We start from the raw sequence: 12,210 nt of genomic DNA, 5'->3' as shown, positions 1-12,210 counted from the left end.
TAGTCATCATATTTTATATAAAAGGGAGACTTGTAGCTGCCAAGGTTTTTCCCTTCTCCTGGCAATTCGCAGGGCCGTGAGACTTCCGGCCCCCTGGAGACTCTGCACTAGCTCTGGCTTGAGGGGATATCTTAGCAAGAACCTGGTTCTCTTTCTTATGGTAATTCCACTTGTATTCAAGGTCTTAGCAGTGGGCCCTTAGCCTGGCTCCCCAGCTGACCCTGCCCGAGGCGCCGGGAAGACTTTAATCTTCCCAACTGCTCCTGGCTGGGAGGAGGCTTTGCATTTTCGGTCCTTCTTGCCCACTGGTATAAATACCCGACTTGAGTTTAATAAAGTTGCCATTTACTCTTGTGAATGAGCAAAGGTTTCTTTTGTGTGTGTCTCTTTTACAACCCTCAGGACAATCGTCCCTTCTCGTGGGCCCGAGTTCAGGAAGCGCGCAGCCTGGGTCGGGCGTGGGTATCCATTGGAAAGTGCAGACTTTTACAGCGTCCCTTAAACAGGGTATGAATAACTCCCTTAAAGAACTGGATGAGAAGCACAACAAAAAGATTGAAGAAATGAGTAAAGAAATGGATGAGAAGTATAACAAAAAGTTCGAAGACATGAGTAAATCCATGAATGATACACTGGGAAACCAAGAAAAAACAAACAGGTAATGGAAACAGTTCAAGAATTTAAAACTGAAATGGAGGCAATGAAGAAAACACAAAACGAGGGCCGGCTGGATATGGAAAATCTAGGTAAACGAACAGAGACTACAGAATCAAGCATAACCAACAGGATACAAGAGATGGAAGAACGAATCTCAGATTCTGAATATACCATAGAGAAAATAAATGCTCTGATCAAAGAAAACAGCAAATCCAACAAATTCTCATCACAAAACATTCAGGAAATCTGGGACACAATAAAAAAACCAAATCTAAGAATAACAGGGATTGAAGAAGAAGAAGAACTGCAGATCAAAGGTCCAGAAAATATATTCAACAAAATTATAGAAGAAAACTTTCCCAATCTAAAGAATGATATTCCTATGAAGGTTCTAGAAGCATACAGAATACCAAATAGACTTGATCAAAAAAAAAATCCCCTCACCATATAATAATCAAAACACAAAACATACAGATTAAAGAATGAATATTAAGAGCTGCAAAGGAAAAGGTGAAGTAACTTATAAAGGTAAACCTATCAGACTTACACCAGACTTCTCTATGGAAACCATGAAAGCCAGAAGGTCCTGGATAGAGGTACTGCAGGAACTAAGAGACCATGGATGCAAACCCAGACTACTATACCCAGCCAAGCTATCATTCATTATCAATGGAGAAAACAAAATATTCCAGGATAAAAACAAATTTAAACAATTAGTAGCCACAAACCCAGCCTTACAGAAAGTAATAGAAGGAAAATCGCAACCCAAGGAATACAACATTGCCAACATCGCCTACAATAACTCAGACATCTAGTGAACTTCATGAGCATAACTCAAAAAAGGGACACATACAAATTCTATTAAACAAACAAACAAAAAATAATTATAACTACAGTCAGCAACCACTGGTCATTAATATCACTTAATATTAAAGGACTCAATTCACCTATAAAGAGGCACAGACTAAGAGATTGGATACGAAAACAGGATCCAACATTCTGCTGTTTACAAGAAACACACCTCAACCACAAAGACAGACATCTACTCAGAGTAAAGCGTTGGGAAAAGGTTTTTCAAGCAAACGGACCTAAGAAACAAGCAGGTATGGCCATTTTAATTTCCAAAAAAATTGACTTCCAACTAAAATCGATCAGAAGAGATGGAGATGGACATTTTATACTCATAACAGGAACAATTCACCAGGAGGAAGTCTCAATCCTGAATATCTATGCCCCTAGTATAAAGCCTCCTACTTATGTAAAAGAAACACTTCTAGAACTCAAGGCAGTCATCAAACCACACACACTAATAGTAGGAGACTTCAACACTCCTCTCTCACCAATGGACAGGTCAATCAGACAGAAACCCAACAGAGAAATAAGAGAATTATTGGAGGTATTGAATCAAATGGACTTAACAGACATCTATAGAACATTCCACCCAAACAGGAAAGTACATACATACTTCTCTGCAGCTCATGGAACCTTCTCGAAAATTGACCACATACTCGGTAACAAAGCAAACTTCCACAGAAACAAAAACAAATAAGTAACCACCTGTGTCTTGTCAGATCATTATGGATTAAAGTTAGAATTCAACAGGAGTGCTACCCCCAGGAAGCCAACAAACTCATGGAAGTTAAACAGTAAACTACTGAATCATCCCTGGGTCAAGGAAGAAATAAAGAAAGAAATTAAAGTCTTCCTTGAATTTAATGAAAATAAAGACACAACGTATTCAAACCTATGGGACACTATGAAAGCAGTGCTAAGAGGAAATTTCAGAGCACTAAGTGCCCAATTAAAGAAAACAGAGAAAGCACACTTTGGAGACTTAACAGCACACTTGAAAGCTCTAGAAAAAAGAAGCTGATTCACCAGGAGGTCTAGAAGACTGGAAATAATCAAACTGAGGGCTGAAATCAACAAAATAGAAACATAGAAAACAATCCAAAGAATCAATGAAACAAAAAGCTGGTTCTTGGAGAAAATCAACAAGATTGACAAACCCCTATCCAAATTTATCAAACGGCAGAGAGAGAACATGCAAATTAATAAAATCACAAATGAAAAGGGAGACATAACCACAGACACAGAGGAAATTCAGAGAATCATTAGATCTTACTGCGAAAGTTTATATGTGACAAGGTTGGAAAATGTAAAAGAAATGGACATTTTTTTAGATAAGTACCATATACCAAAGTTGAACCAAGACCAGGTAAATAATCTAAATAGACCTGTTAGTCGTGAAGAATTAGAAGCTGTTATCAAAAATCTCCCTACCAAAAAAAAGCCCAGAACCAGATGGTTTCAATGCAGAATTCTATCAGAACTTCCAGGAAGAGCTAATACCTATACTCCTTAATGTATTCCACAATATAGAAACAGAAGAATCATTGCCAAACTCATTTTATGAAGCTACAGTTACACTAATACCAAAACTACACAAAGACACAACCAAGAAAGAGAATTACAGGCCAGTCTCACTCATGAACATTGACGCAAAAATTCTCAATAAAATCCTGGCAAACCGAATCCAAGAACACATTAGAAAAATTATCCATTATGATCCAGTGGGGTTCATCCCAGAGATTCAGGGCTGGTTCAACATACGCAAATCTATCAATGTAATCCATCATATAAATAAACTGAAAGAAAAAAACCATATGATCATTTCATTGGATGCTGAAAAAGCATTTGACAAAATTCAACATCCATTTATGATAAAGGTGTTGGAGAGATAGGGTATACGAGGATCATGCCTAAATATAATAAAAGCAATATATAGCAAGTCGACAGCTAACATCAAATTGAACAGAGAGAAACTTAAAGCAATTCAACTAAAATCAGGAACACGACAAGGCTGTCCACTCTCTCCATACCTCTTCAATATAGTGCTTGAAGTTCTAGCAATAGCAATAAGACAACATAAGGGGATCAACGGGATTCTATTTGGAAAGGATGAAGTTAAACATTCGTTATTTGCAGACGATATGATAGTGTACATAAGCGACCCCAGAAACTCTACCAAAGAACTCCTACAGGTGATAAACACCTTTAGTAATGTGGCAGGATACAAGATCAACTCCAAATAATCGGTTGCCCTCCTATACACAAAGGATAAAGAAGCAGAGAGGGAAATCAGAGAAACATCACCTTTCATGATAGCCACAAATAGCATAAAATATCTTTGGGTAACTCTCACCAAGGAAGTGAAAGACCTATTTGACAAGAACTTTAAGTCCTTGAAGAAAGAAATTGAACAGGATACCAGAAAATGGAAAGACCTCCCCTGCTCTTGGATTGGGAGAATCAACATAGTAAAAATGGCAATTCTACCAAGAGCAATCTATAGATTCAATGCAATCCCCATCAAAATCCCATCAAACTTCTTCACAGATCTTGAGAGAACAATAATCAAGTTTATATGGAAAAACAAAAAACCCAGGATAGCCAAAACAGTCTTATACAATAAAGGAACTTCTGGAGGCATTACCATCCCTGACTTCAAACTCTATTACAGAGCAACAGTATTGAAAACAGCTTGGTATTGGCATAAGAACAGAGAAGTCGACCTATGGAATCGAATAGAAGACCCGGGTATTAACCCACAAAGTTATGAACTCCTGATTTTCGACAATGGAGCTAAAGGTATACAATCGAAGAAGGAAAGCATCTTTAACAAATGGTACTGGCATAACTGGATGTCAACCTGTAGAAGAATGAAAATGGATCCATATCTATCACCATGCACAAAACTCAGGTCCAAATGGATTAAAGACATCAACATTAATCCGACAACTTTGAACCTGATAGAAGAGAAAGTGGGAAGTATCTACAAAACATAGGCACAGGAGAACACTTCCTAAGCAGAACCCCAGGTGCGCAGACAATAAGAGAAACAATAAATAAATGGGACCTACTGAAACTGAGAAGCTTTTGTAAAGCAAAGGACACCGTCAGTAAGACAAAAAGGCTACCTTCGGACTGAGAGAAGATCTTCACAAACTCCTCATCAGACAAAGTTCTGATCTCCAAAATATACAAAGAACTCAAGAAACTAGACACTAAAACTCTAATTAACACAATTAAAAAATGGGGTACTGAACGGAACAGAGAATTCACAACAGATGAACTTCGAATGGTCAAAAGTCACTTAAGGTCATGCTCAACTTCCTTAGCGATTAGGGAAATGCAAATCAAAACAACTTTGAGATATCATCTTACACCTGTCAGAATAGCCAAACTCAAAACCACCAATGATAGCCTATGCTGGAGAGGATGGGGAATGAGGGGAACACTCATCCATTGTTGGTGGGAATGCAAACTTGTGCAGCCACTGTGGAAATCAGTGTGGCGGTTTCTCAGGAAACTGGGAGTCAACCTTGCTCAGAACCCAGCAATTCCATTCTTGGGAATATACCCAAGAGATGCCCTATCATACCTCAAAGGCATTTGTTCAACTTTGTTTATAGCAGCACTATTTGTAACAGTCAGAACCTGGAAACAACCTAGGTGCCCCTCAATAGAAGAATGGTTAAAAAAGGTATGGAATATATAAACATTAGAGTTTTACTCAGCGGTAAAAAACAGTGACATCTTGAATTTTGCATGCAAATGGATGGAAATAGAAAACGCTTTACTGAGTGAGGTAACCCAGACCCAAAAAGAGGAAAATGGTATGTACTCACTCATAAGTGGATTCTAGCCATAGTTAAAGGTCTTTGAGCCTATAATTGGTGATCCTAGAGAAGCTAAATAAGAAGGTGAACTTGAAGAAAATCTTATAGTTATCCTCTTGGATATTGGAAGTAGACAAGATTGCCAGGCAAACTTGGGTGCAGGGATGTGGGCTGCGGGTGGAAGTAATGGGAGATGGTTAGAGAGAAGGGAGAAGGGGAGAATTGGGGATGGCTTGGGGGAATGGGAGGGGGGAGGAACGATGGATATGGGACTAGGGAAGTATATATCTCAACTCTGGGAGACATTTTAGGGTTTGCAAGAGTCTTGATTCTGGAGGGGTTCCCAGGCCCAAGGAGAGGTCCCCAGATTGTTCCCTGGACAGCAGAGAAGAGCGTCCTGAACTGGCCCTGGTCCATAACCATACTGATGAATATTTTGTATTTCACCATAGATCCTTCATCGGGCAATGGATGGAGATAGAGATAGAGACTCACATTGGAACACTGGACTTAACTCCCTAGGTCCAAATGGGAAGCAGAAGGAGGGAGAACGTGAGCAAGAAAGGCAGGACTAGAGGAAACCTTCATCTGACGATAGATGGAGATAGAGACGGAGACCCACATCGGAGCACTGGACTGAGCCGCCAAGGTCCAAATGAGGAGCAGAAGGAGAGAGATCATGAAAAAGGAAATCAGAACCGTGTGGGATGCGTTCACCCTCGGATACAAGGGGACTGATCGAATGAGAGCTCACCAAGGCCAGCTGGACTGGGACTGAACGAGTATGTGATCAAACTGGAGTCTCTAAATGTGACTGACATGGGGGCTGACTGAGAAGCCATTGTCAATGGCACTGGGTCTTGTTTTGTCTGCATGTACTAGCTTTCTGGGATCCTAGTCTGTTTGGATGCTCACCTTCCTAGACCTGGAGGGAGAGGGGAGGAACTTGAACTTCCCACAGGGCAGGAAACCCTGACTGCTCTTAGGACTGAAGAGGAAGGAGGGGAGGGAGTGGGGGGGGGAGGAGGAGAGGGAGTGGGGAGAATGGGTGGGTATGGGGAGGAGGGAAGTGGAAATTTTTATAAACAAATAAATCAATTAATAAAAAAAGAAAAAAAAGGTCAAAGAAACTAAAGAGGACAAATAGATTTGGCAAACTACTGGACTGACAGACACACTTGGGGACTTTATGTGAGGGGCAAAAGTTTATTCTTCATTTTGTTCTCTCTTTCTGCTCCTACTACTCTGTTCTCTGTATTGTTCTTCTCTCTGGTTTTATTCATCCTTCTCCATTTTCCCTGTTGTTCTCCTTCTCTTATTTCTTTCTTATAACTTGTATACCTCCTAAGACAGAAATTTGTACATAAGGAATGATTGCCTAAGAAACGTAAGTTACGTGTTTTACAAAAAGAAAATCTTTACATAGGAAGAAATGACATGATCCCGTTACATGTTTTCCTTAGAAGCACACAAGTAGTTGATACTTTTCCTTTGTATTAATTTTCACACCATAATATCTTCAACTCAAAACAATGATTCTTTTATAGTTGACTAACAAAGTTTTAAGCAAGCCAAGTCCATTTCGGTCAGTTCCTTTTGTACTGGCAGGCAGTTCTTTGCGGTTTCCACATAGCAGATTCCTAGTCTATCTCTACTCTACAAAACCAAACAAGTGGTTTAGCTAGCCATCTATTTTTCCCACAAATGGGTCACCTAATTTCCTTTGATAACTTTCTTTTTTCAAGGTGCATATGGAAATCTGTCATTAATTCTGGCAGCTATATAACCAAGGAACTCAGGCCTAACCTTGGGTGTGGGACGAAATTACTTTCTTTGATCATCAGCCTGTTTTCCACAGAATTGATGGATCTCTAAGGCTTGAAACTTCCTTGTTCTTATTTTCCATCCTCTAGAGATCTCACATCTAACAAAGGGGAAGCTGACTTCTAGCATATGTTTGTCTTTTTTGTATCTCTTATTGGAGCTAATTACAGAATAGCCTAAACCATTTTCCTATTAATCTTTACTGTTTTAGCCCTGTGTATCTTTTAGACTGACTCAGAATGTTCAATTAAATCATTGATTCCACTAGGCATCATTGCTCCTATGAAAATGATCTTCATTGTGATCTACAAGTGAGGAGTGGGATTTTCCCATGAATCAATCACACTATACTTGATACAGTGGGATCCTTTTACATAACAATCACACCATGAAATATAGAGCAGAAACACGGCAGCAGAAAGCAGGAGGAAACACAGCAGAAGCAAGGGGCGTTCTAGAAACAATACTTCCAGGACTTTGTCTCTTCAGGATGTACCCATCCCAGCTTTGTTAACTGGTGAATTGTATTCCATAAGCTGATTGCATCTCCTCTGACATGGCCACTGACAGACGTTCACCAGGGAATTCCTCGTGAGACTTTGTTTGACTGTGGAATAAAGTTCATGTCCACTGAATAAAGAGGAGTCACCACATGACTGTGGAGATGTTCTGAGATAAGTTAAAGGTTTTCAATATTTGAGTTCCTATAGATAACACATATGTCACAAGTGCTGGTGTAAGACCCCAACAAAAAAAAGCCTGCTTGCAACTGCTTTAAGCATATGCCCTAGGTGGATGACAATTAGCAGTGGAAAAGTACAAAACTTGCAAAACAGCCCTGACTGCCACTTGCACCCTGACCACAGTACCCTGCACCACCAGCCTGCCAGGAAACACCTAGCGCCCATGATAGGGTTTGGGGACTTCCCAGGACAGGGTTTAGGGTTCTTATGGTATTTCTGGGAAATAGAAGGAACAAACAGCTATGGCCCAGAACTGAACCAATATGCTAATATAATGTAAAATAATATATTCAATCATTCTGTACCTCATACCCATTATGCTAATGTTATGGTTTTTGCCTATAAAAACTTGCTGGAATTGCTGTTTGGGGTTGTTCTGCCTCTTCGGAGACTAGAGACACCTGGTTATGTGATTGTTAATAAACCCTCTTGCTACTTGCATCTGCTGGACTGGTTAGTTGAGTTGTAGGGCTTCCTCCCCTTGGACCTGCATCCAATGGATGAGGGTCTTTCATTGGCAAGCTTTGGTGATGGTTGCCTGTCCTCATCTTTGTGTATTAAGAAATGCAACTGAAACCAGGATAGCATTCCAGATGGAATTTACTTGTGTATCAGAATAAATACATTGAGAATAGAAAATAAATTATGTTGGTTTTGATACAATTCAGGGTCTTCCCCTTGAGCAACTGCTGTTCTAATCAGCAACTGCAACTTCACTGCTATCAGCAGTGGTTTGGCTGCAAGGGCCAGTAGGAATTCTGTTCCCTCACACACTGACTCTCAAAGCCACTAAGGGAAACTTTATGTAGATCTCTACCCCTCTATAGAACTCAGGATTCAGATGTTGAAGTGAAATTCTTCTCAGTCAGAGAGTCTAAAGAGCTAGTAACTAACCTTCCCTTCTTGGTAGCTTCTCCAGAAAATCCCTGAGATCTTCTGCTTGGCTCCCAATTAAGAATAATCACTACATATGGTTCTTCCGTACTACTTTCCGTCAGCTAGTTGCTGATTCTTCCTCCTGATCACCGGTTAATTTTATTTAATCAAACAAATGGAACATGTGTATGCATTGTAAGCAAAAACAGTAGGAAAAAGTGTAATACACCTAAAAATAATATTCCACAGCGTGGTTAGTGTCCTCCACACTGACCACTACTGATTGGACAGGTCCATAAGGTGTATCAGATGATGAAACGGAGCAAGACATTAGCCTGACATTTCTTATAGTCTGTGGGATGCAAGAGAAAGACAATGGAAGTTAAATCCATGCTAAAGAACTTTTCCTGGGCTCCAAAACCTTGCAACCTATGGTCAGTGTCAAATAGTAGAGAAAAAAAATGTAGTGGAAAAGCAATAATAGGAGAATGGAGGCTGAGGGCAGGAAGTGCATGATCCCTAATTCACCAGAAAAGAGGACAATGTTCACTAGGAAGGTAGAGATCCATTCGGCAGGTACCTACTTTTCTAATTCTCGAGGTGGAACATGATATTTACAAGATAGCACAAGCTTTGGCAGGCATGACACAACTATTCTGAGTACCCCTAACTACAGTTTTCTGATTAGATTTAAGACCACTCCTATTGAGTTCTACTGTAGGACCATATCTGTTGATATAATCCAGGACAAAGTTTTGTGGTTAGAAGGATAATTGACCCTAGTGGTGAGTCTTTTGTCATCTTGATAAATGGTTTTGGCATGCTACCTTCTAAATATTTGAACTTATGCTGTTGCTGTCATTTGCTACTTGTCCTGGAAGAAAACTTAAATTTACAGTACATGATGTGCTTCAGAGACTTCTAATCACTCATAGTCCTTAAGAAGAAGTCACTGTGACTGTGCCATACATAGGAATTCTGACCACTGACTCTAAGGCTGAGAATGTCACAGAAAGAGGGTGGAGGGAAAGCAAGAGTCATCAAAGGAGTGGAGTATCTCAGTTCCTCTGAATAGAAACATTGTCTCATTGGAGGAGTTCCTGAGACTCAGTGAGTAAACAACCTTACAAGTCCTGGACTGCAGAATCAAGATTCACAAAGGCCCGCCTTAAGCTTATGAAGGTAGTAAACAGCTTCTGATGAGAGCATTTTCTGACCACTTTAATGACCTGGAGGAAATTCTCTGACGTGAAAAGCTGTGTATAAATCTCTCAGAGAGCTCCCAGGCTACAGCATTCATGAGTCCTTATTTATGCTAAGATGGTTTTTCTGGGGATACAACAACATTTGAATCACCCCAGCAAATTTGTCAGTAACCCTGACAAATTCCTTGGTTCCCCAAGTTGGACTCTCATTCAACCAATATTTTATATATTGTTGGTCCCAGCACTCGACATAAAGAGATGTGTGTCCTGTCTCCCCAGGAAAAGGCTCCCACAATGTAACACATATATTTTTTCACTTTAAGAGCTTAGTTTTCCCCTTAAGTTTTCCTGCTAAAGTAAATGAGGAGGAAAGACTAGTAAAGAATTTGAATATATCTTATTTGCTTCCAATTTCCAGGAGGATCTATGTATGTTTTTCTTTGGGTTCACCTTGATATTTGGCTTCTCTAGACTATAGGCTTAACTCCTTTGTTTATGGCTAGAGTCCACTAATGAGTGAGTAACATACCATTTTCATCTTTTTTAGGTCTGGGTTAACTCACTCAGGATAGTGTTTCCTATTTCCATCCATTTGCATGCAAAATTCAAAACGTCATTATTTTTTACCACTGAGTCGTCCTCTAATGTGTATATATTCCACACTTTCTTTATCCATTCTTCCATTGTGAGGCATCTAGTTTTTTTCCCAGGTTCTGACTGGTACAAATAATTCTGCTATTAGCATAGCATAGGTGTAAGATGGTATGGACAAAAGTTGGGGCTTTCCCCCCAAGTACCCTTCTCCATCTGCAAGGGTCATAAGATTCCCTAACTCAGCCTGCTTCGGGGCTGAGGGTCTGGGGTCAAAGTGGTGAGGGCAACTGCTGCAGGACTTTCTTTGTCCCACTGAGCCTGCAACCAGCAAGTGTGCCCTGGCCAGCAAGTTGTTCGGATCCTGTACCAGAAGATCCATCCTTCTGGAGGAATGAGTGTGCACCTAACCTGCTGCCTGCTGGACGCCCAGGAAAGGAAGCTCAGCTTGCCCCCCAAGCATCCCTTTCCATCTGTAGGGTCATAGGATTCCCCAACTCAGCCTGCTTCGGGGCTGAGGGTCTGGGGACAAAGTGGTGAGAGCAACTGCTACAGGAGCGTCTTTGTCCCGCTGAGCCTGCACCCAGCAAGCATGCCCTTTTGCCAGCGAGGTCTCTGGCCAGCAAGAGGCCTAGATCCTGTTCCAGAAGATCCATTTTTTCTGGAGGGCATTTGAAGGAAGAGATGGGCAGGAGCCAGTACAAGAATTCCTCCAACAATCTGAAAAACAATATTATGACACCAGAATCCAGCAAACATACAACAGGAAGACTTAAACACCCTAATCCAGAAGATGTAGAAGAAATAGACTTTAAACGTAACATTATGAAAGTTATAGAGTCCCTTAAAGAGGAATTGAAAAACTCCTTTAAAGAAATGGATGAGAAGAATAACAATAAGTATGAAGAAATGGATAAATCCCTGAAAGACACCCTAGGAAACCAAGAAAAAGCTATGAGACAGATAATGGGAACAGATCAAGACTTGAAAACTGAAATGGAGGTAATGAAGAAAACACAAACTGAGGGATGGCTGGATATGGAAAATCAGGGTAAATGAACAGGGACTACAGAGAAAAGTATAACCAATAGACTACAAGAGATAGAAGATACTATAGAGGAAATAAACTCATTGATCAAAAAAACCCACAGCAAATCCAAGAAATTCTTAACACAAAACATCCAGGCAATCTGGGACATCATGAAAAGACCAAATCTAAGAATAATAGGGCTACAAGAAGGAGAAGAATTACAACTCAAAGGTCCAGAAAATATATTCACCAAAATTATTGAAGAAAACTTTCTCAACCTAAAGAAGATATTCCTATGACGGTACAAGAACCACAAAGACAGACATCTTCTCAGAGTAGAGGGTTGGGAAAAGGTTTTTCAATCAAACAGTTCTAAGAAACAAGCAGGTGTGGCTATACTAAAATCTAACAAAATTGACTTCAAACTAAAATTAATCAGAAGAAAGGGAGACAGACACTTTATACTCATAACAGGAACAACTCATCAGGATGAAGTCTCAATCCTGAATATCTGTGCCCCTAATATAAAAGCACCCACATATGTAAAAGAAATATTACTTGAATGCAAAGCACACATCAAACCCCACACACTAGTAGTAGGA

Source organism: Myodes glareolus, chromosome 24, assembly GCF_982192425.1.
Source record: "Myodes glareolus chromosome 24, mMyoGla1.1, whole genome shotgun sequence".
Classification (NCBI taxonomy): Eukaryota; Metazoa; Chordata; class Mammalia; order Rodentia; family Cricetidae; genus Myodes; species Myodes glareolus.
The sequence above is the reverse complement of the archived record's forward strand: the minus strand, read 5'-3'. Positions refer to the sequence as shown.